The 17,786-nt window shown below is 37.4% G+C and overlaps 1 protein-coding gene across 4 annotated transcripts in view; it reads left to right on the plus strand.

Moving 5' to 3' along the window:
* LOC110309383 (ST18 C2H2C-type zinc finger transcription factor) overlaps positions 1-17,786 on the plus strand; it is a 338,717-nt gene that overhangs the window by 192,709 nt on the left and 128,222 nt on the right. For 2 of the 4 annotated variants that reach the window (XM_021182120.1, XM_021182282.1), the window contains exon 1: positions 15,590-15,779. The exons of 1 other annotated variant lie outside the window; for it this stretch is intronic. The gene's annotated coding sequence lies outside the window, so the exon portion shown is untranslated. Of the gene's footprint in view, positions 1-15,564; positions 15,780-17,786 lie in introns of those variants that run through there. One more of the 4 variants, XM_021182038.1, reaches the window with a different exon arrangement.

Genomic DNA, 17,786 nt, shown 5'->3' on the forward strand with positions numbered 1-17,786 from the left:
GGGGCCTGGCAAACACAGAAGTGGATGCTCACAGTCAGCTAGTGGATGGATCACAGGGCTCCCAATGGAGGAGCTAGAGAAAGTACCCAAGGAGCTCAAGGGATCTGCAGCCCTATAGGTGGAACAACATTATGCACTAACCAGTACCCCGGAGCTCTTGACTCTAGCTTTATATGTATCAAAAGATGGCCTAGTCGGCCATCACTGGAAAGAGAGGCCCATTGGACACACAAACTCTATATGCCCCAGTACAGGGGACCACCAGGGCCAAAAAAATGGGAATGGGTGGGTAGGGAAGAGGGGGTGAGGGTATGGGGGACTTTTGGGATAACATTGGAAATGTAATTGAGGAAAATACATAATAAAAAATTAAAAATTTAAGAAAAAAAGAGTTATTACCACAGCATCATTCATCATGAAGAACCATGGAAAATCCCTGTGTACAACTGTGTACTATGGATTGTTCTATGGAACAAATGTGATGAGTCTAAATGTATTGATTCCATTCGGTGAAACATTTAGAAAGTGTTTAACTGATTCTAAAGACATTCATGCTATGAAGTTAAATAAAATTGTTAATTTGTACAAATGTCCTAGCTTACACAAAACTACATATGTCACATGTTCATTATAGCATAAAAATTCAACACAAACATTTTCTCATATAGGAAAGATTCTGGAAGACAATAAACAAATTGCTCATCTTTCCATTTTTTGTTTTCCAAATTTCCTACAGACTTACATTACATGGGTGGAAAAGGAAAGCAGACAATAAAAAATAAATCTGTTAAAGTTGGTAAAGTGTGGTTTTCTCATAACAATTAAATTTCAGGAGCTTTGTGTAGTGGTTAATGTTGATTCTCAGTTGACAGTATCTAGACTCACCGAGGAGACAGATCTCTGGGTGTGTCTACAAAGGTCTTTCTAGATTGAATTAACTGATAATTAATAATTAATAATTTTGAGTCTAGCATTCCATGGGCTAAAGTCCTGAACTCAAGAAAAAAAGAACAAGCTAATGGCCAGTGCTTGCCTCTGTTTGCTTCCTGACCAGATGCCATTAGATAGGCTACCTGCTTCTCCCAGTGCCACACCTGCCTGTTGTGGAGGACTACATCCTTCAACTACAAGCCAACATAAGCCCTTCTTTTCTTAAAACTGTTTTTGCCAAACACTTTGTCACAATAAAAAAGAAAATGATGAGCATACCTTTTCTTGTCTGAGTTGACATCTCTGAACGTGTGACAGAGAATGTTCCTGAATTACTGTTGTGAAAGAGCATTTAGTTCTTAGTCAGATCTTGGCCCTAGTTGGATCTGTATCTTTCCTTTTCTATAATGACAAATGGATTCCAAGGAACCTTACATACCCCTTTTTTATGACATGGTCCCCATCCCTCATGATATTGGCAGTGCAAGAGAAAGGTTTAATCCACTGGATACACACAGTATCCACACCTAGATTTCAAATGGATCAGTTACATAAAAGGACATTCAGGCAGTTCTGTTGTACACTCTGAGTACCCAAGGATCAGTTCATTTTGTGGACTCTAGCTGCATTAACCCACCTTTCTCTGTATCAAATTCATATCTAGCCCAGCTTCCTAGTGCCCAAAAGACAATGGTGTTTTCTTAAGACTGTCCCTTGAAATCTCAGCAATATTGTTGCTAAACATGGCCTAAGAGATGATTGTACCACTTGACATGCCTACATTGATGAAGTAAATTTATCAAGGCTTTACCCTGAAAGGAAGAGCTACAGGTACTCAGTGCCTGCACAAGAGGGAGAATCAGTTTCTTCTGAGATAAATGTCCTGATAGGTTATCTAATCTCAAGTGGTCAGCCTTAAACACATGTACATATTGGTGTAACACTAAATAGACTCAATAGGTTGTATTTGTATATGTGCCTGTATTTCACATTAACAGTTAAAGAAGAGGTCATGAATTTTGAGAGGGAGGAAAGGGGACACAGGAGGAATTGGAGTGGGAGGAAGGGGGTCAAAAGTATGTAAATACAGTACTCCTGTATGGAGATCTTAAAAATAAATAATGTAAAAAGATGTACAGATATATGCACACTAGACTAAGATGTTCTTGAGAATTCTTATAGTCTCCTAACATTTCTCATCATGGAAATAGATATTACAAGTTTGTGATATACTGTCATCCCCAAAAGGAAATATGCAGATTAGAATGATGTAGCATAAGTGTCACCAAGTTTATATTTAGTGGTAAACCATAACCATTGCATTCATTCTGTTCTTGCCTTCGAACCTCATTCTGATCTTAGACACATGTCTCTGTATAAATTAGATGCTGAGATGAAAAGGAGAGTGGAGACAGCACTGGGGAAACCCTTAAGGGCACAGGTCCAAGATCAGTACAGGGTCTGGAGGCTACTCCTTATTTCTTCCTTTTCACACTGACTGTGACGGCCACATGTTAATTTTAGATACCTAGGGGAGGAGTACAGACATGAATACCTACCCTGCTGAACATTTGTATGGTAAAGAACATGCTCAACACTGATTTCAGATCATACTCTACAGTAAATATTCAACAATTTTCTGTTAGTTACTAATAGGTGTATTTTCCCACATTATTAAAGGCTCTTGGGAATATGGAACATCTCTGAATATCTGGTGAAATATATCAAAGACTATCTACCAATGAGAGGTGGGCTATTTATTCTCACTTTTTTTCATTTATATCTGAGATGCACAAGAATCAGTAGTGGTGTTCCTCAGTATCACTTCCACTTTATTCCTTCTACATCTTTCAAGCATTTCGGGTTATTGGAGATTAATGCCCTATTAACCACGGTTTGCTATTCTCATCACTGATCTAATATATTCTTGTGTGATTCAGCCCAATAACTATGATCCTTTCTCTCTTGTATTCTTAATAATGCCCTTGGATATGTGTTCCCCCCTTCACAGATTGATCTTCTCATCCTCTCAGCCCCCTCACTGCAAGTAGTCCTCTTTTCTCATCCTGCTCAGAGATGATCCTAATTGCTATACCTGTGACCTTATTATCATTAGAATCTATACTCCCTGAAAACTGTTCTTCAATGGTCACTTTTGGTAACAGTCATGAGCTCAGTGGTTTTTTTTTATCTGTCTTCAAGTTATGTACCCCTTGAAAGTACTTGATAAGAAGGACCATATGCTCCTTTCTAGCTTTCCTCTTGGCTTCTGTGGATTTGTCTGCTCTTATAGTTTCTTCTTGTGTTTGATCCCAAATACAAGCCAGATCTGTGGTATGGTCACTTTGGATTTCTGTTCTTCCTCAGCCGTGTTTGTCCTGTTTAGTTTTAATTGGTCTTGATATATTTAAGCATGTCTACATTACTGTGACATTCCCCTTTATGTTTTTTAAAATTAGACTATCCATTAAAGCTTACATATCCCATGTGTGCATTAAACATGGTGAAAGGATGGCTGTTTATTTCCCCATCCCCACTAAGGCTTGTTCCTTTCAGTTTCTCTTTGCTCCTTCCTTTTTGCAGTTGCTCATATCCCAGAAAACAAGTAATTCTCTTCTCACCTCTAACAAATTCCCTGCATTCTGTTTCTTAAATCTGGCCATGTTTCCTCATTCCCATGGCAACCATCCTAGAACATAAGCTACCTTATGGATCCTTTCATTGGCTCAATAGTTTTTAATTAGATGTGTTTTCTTTCTGTCTCCCTTTGTTTTTCATACAGTAGCTCTTGAGTCATCTATTAGGACATGCCAGATTGCATCCCTCTATCTGAAACTGTCCAGTACCTTCCCTTTGTACTCACAGTAACTCTGAATAGAGGTCCTTGCTGGTTTTTTACTTGATCTTCTAACCTTCCCCCCTTTATGTAACTCTGCCTAGTCCTATTCCAGTTTCTTTCAAGCTACCTTGTTGGATTCTCCCCTGAAAGAACAGAGAGGAGGAATGAGGATGAAATACAAGTTAACAGTGTAGTGTCCGAGGGCCTCCTGAGACAGGAGTGTTCCACTATGCTCCCTCTAACCTCTGAGCTTCTGACTCTAGGTTTACTTTACTTCTCACAGAATTTTTGTTTCAGGAACAAGACAAAAACCTACTCATTAAATTTCTCAGTGGTCATAACCCCAAATTGGTAGTCACTTGTTCTCAGGCTCCTTTTCCAGTCATTAATCAATAACAGATACCTACATATGCTATATATATATATATATATATACATATATATATATATATAAAACCTTTATTTGCATATTTAAATTATATGTTTTCTATAAGTATCTACCATGAAGCTATTAATAAATCAAAATAATCAACATATCTGTCACATTCAAATTTCCTTCTATGTCTTCTTTGTAATCCTTTTCAATTCCCACCATTCTTGGCACACTCAGGTAGCTGCAGATTGTTTTCTTTTTTTAAATTATATTGAAATAATTTGTCAGAAAATGTATTCTTATCAGCTCCCTCAACTCCACCCATGTTCTTCCTACCTTCACCATCCATGCAACTGCATGCTCTTTTTTTCTCACTCTTTAGAAAACAAGCAAACAAACAAACAAAAACCCAAACCAATTGCAAATAAAACACAAGAAACACAGACATAGACACCCAACCTATAAAAACTCTAAAACAATAATATAAAAGCAAAAGTCTAACAGTATAAAAAATGATGAAACAAAGTAATATGAGATGAAAAGTCTGCAAAAATACCATCGAGTTCATTTTGTGTTGGCCATCTACTGCTGGGCATAAGGCATGCCCTTAAGTGTGATAAATGTACTGGTTGGGACTCCATTGGAGAAAACTGTTTCCTGTGCAAATACGTGTAAATTGACAATAATTTTTTCATTAGGAATGGAAGTCCCTCTTCACTTCCACTCCTAGTACTGAGATCTTGCCTGGCTTGGACCTCAGCAGGCCCTTTGCATGCTGCCACAGTTTCTGTGAATACATATGTATATCAGTCCTGTTATGTCTGAAGACATTTTCCTTGGCACCATCCATCTTCTCTGGCTCTTAGAATCCTACCTTCTCTTCTGAAGCTCGAGCCATGAGAGGAGAGTGTTTTGATGAAGACATCCCATTTAGGACTAAGTTTCTAAAATCTCTCACTCCCTGCGAATTGTCTAGATGCAGTTTTTTTGTGTTAGTTTCCCATACCTGCTGTTCCAGCTCCTTGGGAGACTGAGGCAGGAGGATTACTTGAGTCCAGAAGTTCTGGGTTGTACTGTACTACATCTAGTGGGTGTCCGTAGTATGTTCATCTTCTAAATAGTGCCTCCCAGGAGTGGGGATCAGGTTAGAAGACAAAGATCTTTATCCTTTAGCTTTTGTGCCTTATTTCAATATTTACCTCTTGTTTTTGATATTCTTATTCTTTCCTCCATTCTTCACTTTTATATATAATGGAACAGAGAGTGTCAACAGTTTCAGATTTCTATCTCAAACCTTACTAAGCGTGGTTTGTCTGAGATCAAGTTCAAAATTCTAGGAAAAAAATGTACTAAGTGGTCGGTAGAAGTCATTTCTGTATGAAGTGCTATCACTTGGAATGATTTCCACAGTAAACCCATCCATATAAAGGCATTTCTATGCTGCAAAAAGAAATTTCCTCCAGAGAATGCCTGTCATTGTAGGCAGATAGGACTAACCGTAGTTTAATATCTGTGCCTGGTGGAGGTTTGTGCCTGTCTCTGGCATTGCTTTAACTGTAGTTGAAGTCTGAGGTGACAACTACGACCTGTATGCTAGAGAAACCCTTACCACCACTAGGCCTCTAAAGTGTACATATTTTAGACCTATGACAATTCATGTTCATTCTACTTTTCCTTTTGAAGTCCATTTTACTACTAAGTATGTGAAAGTGGGCTGGATAGAAGGCCACTGTTTATTGTTGCTTTTGTAGATAACATGGGTTTACTTTCCAGCACATATATCATATAATGGCTCTGTAATAATACCATCTGTAACTCAAGTTCCAGAGGATCAAATATTTTTTTGGCTTCTGTGGGCACCAAAGTTGCATATGGTACACATACATACATGTAGAAAAAACTCTCATATACTAAAAAAATTATGTGAAAAGGGTAGAGAAAATTTGGCTCCATCTCATTTGCATCAGTTTCTTTTTTGTACTGTCAAGACTACAACATATATTTCCTAACTTTTTTGATCTGTAACTTAAGAAAAAGCAAATAGGCATTATATGAATATTTGATATTATAATATAAATAAGATTAATGATCCAGAAAAAAATTTACTATTTACTCATAATATAAGTTACTGTGACATTATAGTAACACCACAATAGCAGTATTTTTTTTTACCAAAGTTCTGTTTCAGTGGTTCTTTGGGTTCATTGGATTGTAACTCTACTGTAAGTTTAGCAACAGTTGTATTTGCATGCTTTTTCTGCACAAAATGAAATACTTTTAGCTTCTTGGTTTCCCACCTACTAGAGCAGGTGGAAACCATACTCTTACTTTATGACATTTCAACATCATAGTTTATAGAATAAAGCATAAAGTAGACTAGATTTGCATGTATGTATGAAATATTTAGGGCTCTCAGGTTAAAGATATGAAGGTTCTTATAAATTAGATAATTATAAACAGCTAAAAGATTAACAATAGTTTTAAGTGTGCAGAATGCTGACAGTATCAAATGGTAGGGAAGGTGTCAAACAACAGGTTCCTATAAGACAGTCACCACGGGACACAGTTTGGCAGTTTCTTATGAAATTAAACATACTTTTCATCCTATGATCTGGGCATCACACTACTTGGAGTTTACTTAAAAACACTAAAACATGTGTACCCCCTCACACACACACACAGTATTCTGACATAGGCTTTTGTTGTTTACTTTTTGTTTTGTTTTGTGTTTTTTGGTAACAGTTCTATTCATAATTGCTAACACTTAGAAGAAACCAAGATGTTGATGGATAAGCAGCAAACTGACTCTGACACTATTCACTATTAAAAGGAAATACGTTATCATGACATGGAGGAAGTAGGAGTATATTACTATATGTAAAAGGGCAATTTTGAAAGGCTTCCCTCCTTTGTGATTCCAAATGCATGACATTCTGAGAAAGGCAAAGCTCAGAGACAATGAAAAGATTAGCATTTATCAGGGCTTACAAGGTGGTAAGGGAAGATTAGGTGGGACACAGGATGTTTTAGGGCTGTGATAGTACGGTTTGACACTAGTGAGGTGTATGCATGCTTTTATAGATTTGCCAAGATTATGGAATGTGCAATACCATGATGTACACTAATGTAAACTGTATGACCAGGTGACAGAGAGCATGTGTCCATGAAGGTTCAGTTGTTACACAGTGGGTACTGTGTTGCTGCGAACATTTGGATATGAGTGAAATTGTGCATAGTAGGGCAGCAGGTGGGTGGAAGATCTCCACACCTTCCTCCAAATAGTATGATTTCAAAATTAAGTCTCATATGAAACTTTGAATTGATTTTCCATTGGCCCCTGAGGACTTGTTACCATCTCATTTAATCCTCTCACTTTTCAACTTTTAATTATTGTTCTGATAGGACTAGATGCAAAGATTTCCTTCTCCTGTGGCAAGGACATTGTGCAAATTGGGTACTGGTAATCTACACCAGTTAGCATTTGGACAGTGCAGTCACTGGACTAGACTTGTTTTTAATGTTAAGGGAGCCCAATATTCTTACTCTAAACTACTTACACATAAATTCAATTAGAAAACTTCACTGCCTCAAGGAATTTAATATTTTGAAGTGAACTCTGGGGAAATTCCCTTATAAAATCATATATCTTTTTACCAGATATTAGATTTTATATGGAGGGAAAAATGTTAACATTAAGTTTGCTTTTTTGAGCTTAGTGATGATAGAATTATTCCTTTGATTGGCATCTGAGTGCATCCCGTTGCACAGTTCTCTTAAATTCATGTCTGGCAAATAAAGTCATGGCTTGCCTCAATGTGGGGCAGCTGAAAGCTTCAATGCTCAGTTGACCATGGGATCATGAAGGGAAACAGTTACTAATAAATATACATGTAGTATGTAAACCATTGTTTGATGTGCAGTATTTTTTTTTACCAAAGTTCTGTTTCAGTGGTTCTTTGGGTTTATTGGATTGTAACTCTACTGTAAGTTTAGCAACATTTGTATTTGCATGCTTTTTCTACACAAAATGAAATACTTTTAGCTTCTTAGTTACCCACCTACGAGAGCAGGTGGAAACCATAGTTCCCTTTTTATGTGGGGGAAAACCCTTTTTGAACATTTTCTGCCACAGTTGTATTGTACTTTCCTCTTATCAGACTCCCTGCCTGGGTATGTGTGGGAGATGGAAACTAGTGCCTTCTTTTTTATTGTTTTTGTTTGTTTGTTTGTTTGTTTTTTGTTTGTTTGTTTTTGGTTTTGTTTGTTTTTGGTTTTGTTTTGTTTTGGGTTTTTTTTTTTTGTATTTTTTGGTTTTTGTTTTTTTGGTTTTTTGAGACAGGGTTCCTCTGTATAGCCCTGGCTATCCTGGAACTCACTTTGTAGACCAGGCTGGCCTCGAACTCAGAATTCCGCCTGCCTCTGCTTCCTGAGTGCTGGGATTGAAGGCGTGCGCCATAGTGCCTTCTTTAAACTGCTAGTTGTGACAATGTTAAACAGACAACAGACAACACATGCTGAACTGTGTGCAGACCCAAGATGAGCATTGAATTATGGGACATAGACACATCCAAGACACCCTCAATTATACCATTTCTTATTTTTGCCTCAATTCCTGGGAGTTGTTCCAATATAGCCTCTGGTCATGTTCTCTGTTCAGCAAAGTGTAAGGAAAACATTGTGTGATCTCTGGAATTGCTGCCTGCTTTACAGTGTTCAAGTAGTTTATTTGGACGGTTTTTCTTTTTCTCACCTCCTTAAAAACATCAAGCATGCAGAGCACTGCTTTGTTGTCACTTTCAATCCCCGGATAGTCAGTGTTGGCCAACAAGCTTGCATACTTTGCTCAGGCTGCCTTGACCCTGCCCTTTCTCATCCATCCTGCCTTCACTGCTGTTCCAAATGCTAACAATTCAGCTGTGGAGACACTTATTGAAAACACATTAATGAAACTAGTACAAACTGCAGAGAACTGTCTAAGAGACTCTGTGGCTTGTCAAATTATGGCTAGAAGGCAACCTGAACTCAAATTACCTAGAAAATGCATAGAAAATGTGGTAACTTTTCTAAATTATATCATACCAGGCCTGTGTTGTCTCCGAAGAAAGCCAGCTTATGATTGATTGATCTCAATCTCTCTCTCTCACTCTCTCTCTCTCTGTATGTGTGTTTGTGTGTGTTAAAAGAAGATAATAGAGAGAGAGAAATGAGAAAGTATGGTCCTTAATTGTTCAAATGGCCTCATTCCTAACCAGAGCTAGATTTTAAGTTATAGGAATGTAATGCAAAAGAGTCAAGAGTGATGAGGGATGGGCAGAGGAATACCACTTGGTGTTCCTTTTAGGTCTTCTCTCATCCATGATCCACAGCTTCCATTTCCCCATACACACAAAGTATAAAGAGGAGTCAGAATCCAAGTTTTATGCTTCTGGTAATGCTACATGCCATGTGGTAAATGAGGACAAGACTGGTGAAGCAAGTGACTAGGTGTCACCAATGCATTGACCAAATGCAATTTAGATGCTTGAGGAAAGACAAAACCTTGCTTTATATGATATCAATGGCATATTGAAGAGAGAAATAGATGTAGGAAATATAGACGCATGAAAACAATTATATGTACAAATGAGCACATGAATTGGTACTCAAGCTCCTCTGTAAATATTTTATTCCTTACTTACTATAAATATGCCTTAGTATTTGGATGCCTCCAGAAGAATCATCTGAGAAAATAAAAGGAATTAAAATATCTTCTCAATGTTATTATACTGAAGCAAACCTTACACTATTGTCTGATAACACTTTGACAGTCTTGTAGAAGATGATTTGAGGCAACATTAAAAATATTGTTACTACTAACAATGTCTCCTTAAAACTATGAAATGATAAAAGAAGATAATTCACTGGAGAATTTTCTCATAATCATCAGCTCCTAGAAGTTTTCACTGATAAATATGAGGGTACAGGTAAGGATGACTTTCACAGTATTGTGTAGAAATAGAAGCATGGACTTTGAAAGCAGAGTCTGAACTTGAATACTAATTTGGAAACTTTACTACTAATAGAGGGAGGGTCTTGGGAAACTTGGGCTTTAGTACCTCCTCTCACAAAATAATCTGTGCAAACCTCTGAGAATAGTGTCTGCCATAAGAGTGATGCTAAAATCAGTGCTAGTGAACATAACTGTTGACAATAAAGTCACCACCCTCCCCATCATCTTCATTGTGGGAAATGTTGGCTTTTATATGTGCCTACCTGCAAAATTTGTTCACTATCAAAATGTTGTTTGAGTTTATACTTTTCCTGATATATTATTTCATTTTGCTATATCATGGTGGATATAAATACAAATACTTTTATACATAGATCCAGCAAATCTCTGGAGTTCCTGTATGGAAACTAAATAATAAAAAATGTGAACAGGGTGAGCAATATCATTATATCTTGAGTGTATTTGGTTTAGTCTCACCAGGAGGTGGAATTTCGGTGTGCTGTCTACGCTTGATTTAAATAGGCTATAAGTTCCTCAAGGATGATTTGAACCATGTAGTTTTCAAACCTGGAAAGAGTGAATTCCCAGTGTCTGACCATTCCAGCTGTGTCTCACCATGTTTTAAAGGGATGAAGTCTGGCCAATATCATCACAGAAAACACCCCAGGCATTTTTGAAATTTAGAAGAGCATGGGGAAGGATTTCAGTTTTGGTCTTCTTAGTGCCGTGCCAGATATCCATTTGCTTTTGAGTTAAAAATGCTATTAAATCGAACTTTAGTGTTGGCTTTGATTTTTCAAACCCTACTTTTAATACATGGTCTTAAATGCTTTTAGCCCACCATTCACCAAAGGTAGTGAGTGGAAAAGAAAGGTTATTAGGACACATGGGAAGTGGACCTATTTAGAAATATCCAATCTACATTGTCAGGAGTGCATTACCAGCAGTCCAGTTGAGCAGTGTGAGGACAGCAAACATGAATCAGCAGCAGTGGCACAACCCAGCAGAAACAGCCAGGCCTCCACTGAATTGGCCAAGTCAGCAGTAGCAACCAGGACTAATGGATAGCAGAAGTTCTCTGCTGTGCAAATCCCAGCAAAGTGCAGATCAGCAAAGATGAAGATGCAATACCAATAAGCATTGCAAAGCTAGCTATGCAAGCCCCATCCCCATCACTGTCTATTAGGTCCTATTTATACTCCCTCCAAACATCAAGTGTCTTCCCATAGGTCTTTCCTCAGCAAAAACACCATGTTAGTCTGTCTTAGCAAAACACCATATGAGTCTGTATCAAATGACATCGCTCTGCCAATCAGCCTGAGCAGCAAGAAGCCGGCAGAACACCACCAGAAGTTTTTGGTGCATTTCTTTCTACAAAGTAATGACAAATGATGACCATTAAGGAATTGCAAGGTGTACCAATACCATTGAGCATTGTCCACTGTCTGTTGGGTCCTTCTTAACACCATGCATCCTTTCATGTGTTTGTTTTAGCAAAATATTCTTTACCTGTGTCTACTCCAGGGAAACATACCTTCATGGGTCTGCTCTAGCAAAACATCCGTTCACCTGAGTCTGCTTCATTAAAAACACTCCTTCATATGTCTGTTCCAGCAAAACACCATCCAGGTCAACTGACTTTCCAAAGAAACCATAAGTTTCCACTTCACTTTTCCACAGATTAGGTAACATCATGCATGGTAGTGAAAGACTCAAGTATTACCTCCTTAAAATCGGAAGCAAAATGGTGTTTGCTCTTTCCATTTCCATGCTGGAGGTCCTGCCTGCATGGGGACGTACAACAAAAAAGTAAAATAAAAATTCACCTGCTCATAAAGGCAAGAGTAAAACTCTTTTATTTGAAGGAAGATTATCTTTTATATAGATTTTTACTTAGAAAATTGAAAAAATTCACCAAAAATGGTATGAGGTAAAAAGTTTCCTAAGAAAGCAAAAAAGTCAAAGCACAGACGTAAGTTGTATTTCTATACAAGAACAAGAAAAAGAAAACAAGATATGAAGGTGAACATTAAGTCTATTTTCAAAAGGCTCTAAAAGAATATAATACACAGGAACAAACTTAACAAGTTAGATATAAAACTTAGTGTAAGTCCTACAAAACACTGCTGAAGGGAGTTATGGGCTCCCCACATAGACTGTCAGGCATGCTGTGTAACACTATAGAGAGATCTGTAGGTCCTGTGGGTTCCTTGCCCACACCCAGATGATTTTCAAATGTAGGTGAAACTTTTAGGGATCCACAGTTACTAAAACCATCTTAAAAAGAGTAACAACTTTGGATAATTCATGCTTCTCAATTTCTAAGCATACTACAAAAGCGAATATAATTAAATGTGGTAGTGGGTTGAAAATTGGCACAGATTTATGAGGTATAATTGAGAGACCAGATATAAATCGTAATGTACATGATCAATTGGATTTTAGTAAAGTTAACAAAACAATTTCATAAGGAAAAAATTCTGTTTCCAACACATGATATTGGCATAAGTAGATTGACATATATAGAGGCTATTAGATCCCCTATCTCATGACATGTACAAAATAATGACTCAAAATGAATAACAGATCAAAATGAAACAGCAAAAAATGTAGAACTTTTAAAGAGGAAACAAAGAAGTAATTGTTATCAACCTGAATTTGACAATGGTTTTCATATGTTACATTAAAAAGCAAGTGAACAAAGAAACATCAACAAATTGAATATCACCCAAACTCGAAATGTTTGTTTTCAAAAGAAAATATCAAGGATGTGAAAAGAAACCTATACAGTGAGAAACTCAGTAAGAAACTTGTATCAAAACCACATATGTAAAGAGAATGCCAATCAACACCATACAAGACAGCACTTTGCATAGATTAAGAGCTGCCCCATAGACAGGCCAGCTAACAGGAAGTGTTGGCAAGGTGTTGGGCTGTGTAACTGTCATATATTGTTGGCAACTATGAATCATGAATTAATGCACTTTGAAATAATTCCTTAGTTCCTCAGATAGCTATTCAAATTACTAAATGATCTCGTGGTTCTACTCCTAGCGACACATTCAAGAGAAATGAGAATAAATGTTTATCATGTGGTAAAGTAGAAAAATTAAATGTGGCATATTCAAATAATAAAATATCAATGTACATTAAAATTAATAAATAACTAATACGTGAAACAAGGGCATAGAGATTAAAGATAACCACCACAAGTGATATTGCTCAAGAGTAAAGAACAAAAGTGATTTTATGATCTTAGTATTTCAAAAATTTAGTAGATGAGGGTTTATGTGATCCTGAGGGAGAAAATTAGGGGGGGGGGAGAGTGAGTGACAGCTGTTATGTATGGCAAATCTCTTGAGGGTGATGAAAATATCTTGCATTGTAATTATTATGGATGAATTGTAATGATTAAACTGTCTTCTGTAGATGAATAAACAGGGAAGATATACTACATACTTTAATCAATAAAGTGTTTTTTTTTTAATTCCTGATAGGATATGACTTTGTTTCAGTCATGTAATGTTGATTAATGTTACTTAATTTGGTCAGGTCACTGGAATTTCACTAGAATTTCTCCTCATTGTGTTATCCTTGAGGTACTACCCTGTGTCGTGTGCTGCTCATGACGTTTCTGGGGCCGCTCAATAAGAATTCCTTAGAGTAAAGCTGATGTTTGCTGTACGTTCCCAGCATGGGGAGCTTTGCATTGGAAAGGTACATCCCCTACCATGCCCTCACTGTGGACCGCTGACTTCAAATAGCTAGTGCAGTGAGATTGTGCACTAGGCAACCAACTGTGTCAAGCGCCAAATGTATTGCAGAATACCAATGAATTGATACTAAACAACATTTTAGAAAAAAAAGATGAATCTCAGAGCACCTGCCTATACCAAAATTGGAAATGTAATGACTTTAAAAGTTCGATTGTCAAGTATTTCTCTATGTGATGTAGACATATCTCCATGTGATATGTGACTAGTTTTTGTGACCAGCATTTTTTTTCTTTCTTTCTTTTTCTAAACCAGAATTGTGAATTCTAACATTATAATGGTGGGCAGCAGATGGGCTCAGGGAAGGGTGGATTCCCAGGGAAGGGGACCCAGGACTGTGCCTCAGGTTAGCCGAGTTAGAAGATGGAAAGTGTGAGTTCTTTTTTTTTACTTTTTTCAGCTACCCTCCTCCAGGGCAGTCCAGGTTCTTTATTAATGTCTGTTTTTAAATTAGCAGGAGAATCTAGTTTTCCTGTCCTAGGTACTTCTATAGTGACTTTTTAAAAAAGCAATGAGAAAAGTAAACTATAGCTTCAAAAGTTCTGATATATGGTTCAGCCCTATGAGAAAAAAGGTGGCTTACTAGTCAATATGAAATGTTGTAAGAAATGTTTTTTTTTTAAAGTTTCTAGAATAATAGTCAGAGCTCATCTATCTCCTTTAATCCTGTGTGTTCTAGAACTGCCCCCAGTGTGCCTGGCAGTCTGTTAGTTGTTCCTTTAAATTGCACATGGGCTTGTTGCAAATTTTGAAGAATTGATTAATTTTTTTCTGAGATTTACATTTTTTAATGCAGTTAGGAATGGAAAAATCTATGGAATATTCCCTTGTAGTCTGTAATAAAAGTACCCTTGTGGGAGAAAAGAGAGCCCTAATGAGAAAGGCACAACCTGCTGCGTGAGAGATGTGTATGTTCCTGTCCAATCCTGACAGCCAGTCATGGAAACAGGCTCTGTGCCTGAACCCAGAGACTATTCTGTGTGCCACTCACAAGGAAGCTAAGCTCCACCCCAAAGTGTGGCTGCCTTTGTCATTTTAATTGGTCTGTGTTTGTGAAGTGGGGCCTCTATTTACTTATAGCTTGGGGCTTGTGTTTACCAAGCCCGGTGGAGGCCAAGTGACAGCGCTCCTGCAAGCTCTCCTGCTGTATCTTAAGGCACTTTTCTTTTCAGTATCGGTGCTGTCTAATTCGTGAGCTTCTGTGAAGCAAGCGCAGGAGGGTACAAGGCCTACAGGGAGGAATTACACCTAATTACTCAAATAATTGCTAGGCTGTTGCCTTCTTAGTCACTGAAAATAATTTCCAGGTCCCTGGCTTTTATAGATAGTCTTCTAGAGGCAGGAGGACACAGCCCCCTTTTTAACTCAGCCCATTCACTCACAAAATCAGAACACTCGAGCCTGCAAAATTAATAAGCACCACTTCCATTACATATATTTTAGGTTGTTGTTGCCGTGGCGATAAAGTCAGGGACATTGAATCTCCTCTGTTGAGCCATTGTTATCATCCCTGGCCATCTGCTGCAGAGGAGTGATATTCCATCTCATTTGCATGATGACTGATATATGGGCGGTTTGGAAGGACATATGCCACAGCAATCATGTGATGAAAATTAAAGTGAAAGTTTTGGGCCCAGAGCCGAAAAAAAATCTGTGTGTGCGCATGAGGCTGTTGATGTGCAAATGTGGATCATATTGAGAAGGTCTGAATAGGGAGGTGTGACGTAAGGAGGGCTACACGCAGGTGCTTATCTCCGAGCAGTCAAAGGCACTGGATGTCATATCATGGAGACTACCTTTCAAGGCAACAGCTTTAGTGTCTCCTGTCAGCACACCAGGGAGAAGAGAAATAGTTTTGGAAACAAACACAAAAAAGTAAGTTTCAAACTTTTTTACCACATTCTGTTTACCCTGATGTCGATGAGTTCAGACAGTGAGCAAGTTTCAGGTCTTAGTTGTTAACAGTGACTTTTGTTTCTGACTGGGTGGGTGGGTGGGTAGGCGGGTGGGGGTCGCTTCTAAAGGCTGAGGTGCTCATGGTTGTTTTACTGTGCTTTGCTTTGCTTTCTGTTGTGATGTTCATCTGGCATGATTTGTAACTCATTCACCACCACCCACCTCCACTTTCTCACTCTCCTCCCAAAAAGGGATATTGAGGAGTTCAGAATAAAACGGTGTGATTGTGCTTAAGTGGTGTCAGCTACTGCCTTTGTTCATATGTGTTTCTGAAATGTGTGAGTTGGCAAGAGGAAATACTTAGTATGACACAGTACACTTTTTCTCTGGGAAAAAAGTAAAGTAGACTAAATTTGAGGTCACAAAAATTATCAGTGAGATCTCATGTGTTTCAAGTCTTTATTTAGAATTGAATTCTTTGCAGTGCTAAGAGTTGTTAATATAATTTTGCATTGATAGCCACTATCTAAAAAAAGAAGGGGGGGTTATGGATTCTTTCTAAAAAAAAAATCAGAAACCTGGTATTAGCTACACATAAGAGAAAAAGTTTGTGATCAGTCAAGATGTTTAAATTCATAAATTGGACATATAAATTATTGCATTTGAATATTTAGAGGATTGAATAAAACTAGTCTCCTTAAAAAATGATACACTTCATCTCTGATAGATGGGCATGTCAGAAGACTGTGCAGAAGTTACAGAGTCATGTTTTAAAAGCTGAAAAACAAGAAACTTAACACTAACCTTAAACAAAATTTTACAGAAGGATGATTTCCGTGAAATATTATCAAGGGAAAACTTTTATATACTTTGATGAGCAATACCTTAGCTCTATTATGTTGTCAACAAAACACCTGTTAAGAATGCTTCTTTGATGTACATTGGAATAATCAAAGTTTCCTGAAAGGGTGTTCTGATCTTTTCTTTCAGTTTCAGAGAACACAGCAGCTAATAGGCAGAGTGTAACATGTAATGGCTCTAGTCTTGTTTTATTTTTAGGAATTACGTCAAAAATGGTGGTGTGATGTTACCTTACGGATTAATTGGCAGTATAAAACCCAACAAATTAAAAAGAAATCTTGATGGAGAAATATTGGATACAATTATATCCTTATAATGAGGAAGTATTTTTCAGTATATAAATCCAGAATAGAAAATAGGATTGAAATTAGGATTGAAATTTCCCTAACTTTAAAATTTTTAGTGGGTAGTATCACCAGCACAATATCCTAGTTTTAGCTGTAACCTAAGATTATCCATGATCTCTTTTTTTCTCATTCTAAATATTCAATTACTCTGTGACGATTATTATGTGGCCTTCTTGACTTACTACAATATTAGATTAATATAGATTTCTTATGCCAAATTAGCGGAAATCACCATTGCCCACAAGAGCAGTTCACTCTTCTCTTATTCATATTTGTGTTACAGCAAGAGCATCAGAGGCTTTAATATTTTAAACTTGGATACACTGTGTCCTGGAGCACATGGGGTTTGTATCTGAAACCTGTAAAGTACATTGGAACCTTTCTCAAGAGTCTAATTCAGTTAGCCTTGAATGAGAGTCTTTATAGTGGCTGCCATTCTTCTGCTATTATACCAACCAGAAAGATTTAAAGTTTTGTGTTTCCTTGTCTGTGGATCAACTACAGGTGACAAGGAAAGGCAAGGGGTACTTGGAGCTGTCCAAGGTATTAGGCTTCTGAAAGTTAATCATTATAGAAATGCATTTCTCTGAATCCATGTAATTGGTTTGTTCCCATTTCTGAAAGTTAAAATTATATTGCTACTAGAGAAACAAACCTAGTGGATATAGCATTTTTCAGATAATGTAGCAATCTCGTGTATAACTAAATTTAAAACTCAGAAACAGTTTAAACTTTCATGCAGTCAACTAGTGCTCTTGTTTGCATCTTTGAACTATTT

This window comes from Mus caroli, chromosome 1 (genome assembly GCF_900094665.2).
Source record: "Mus caroli chromosome 1, CAROLI_EIJ_v1.1, whole genome shotgun sequence".
NCBI lineage: Eukaryota > Metazoa > Chordata > Mammalia > Rodentia > Muridae > Mus > Mus caroli.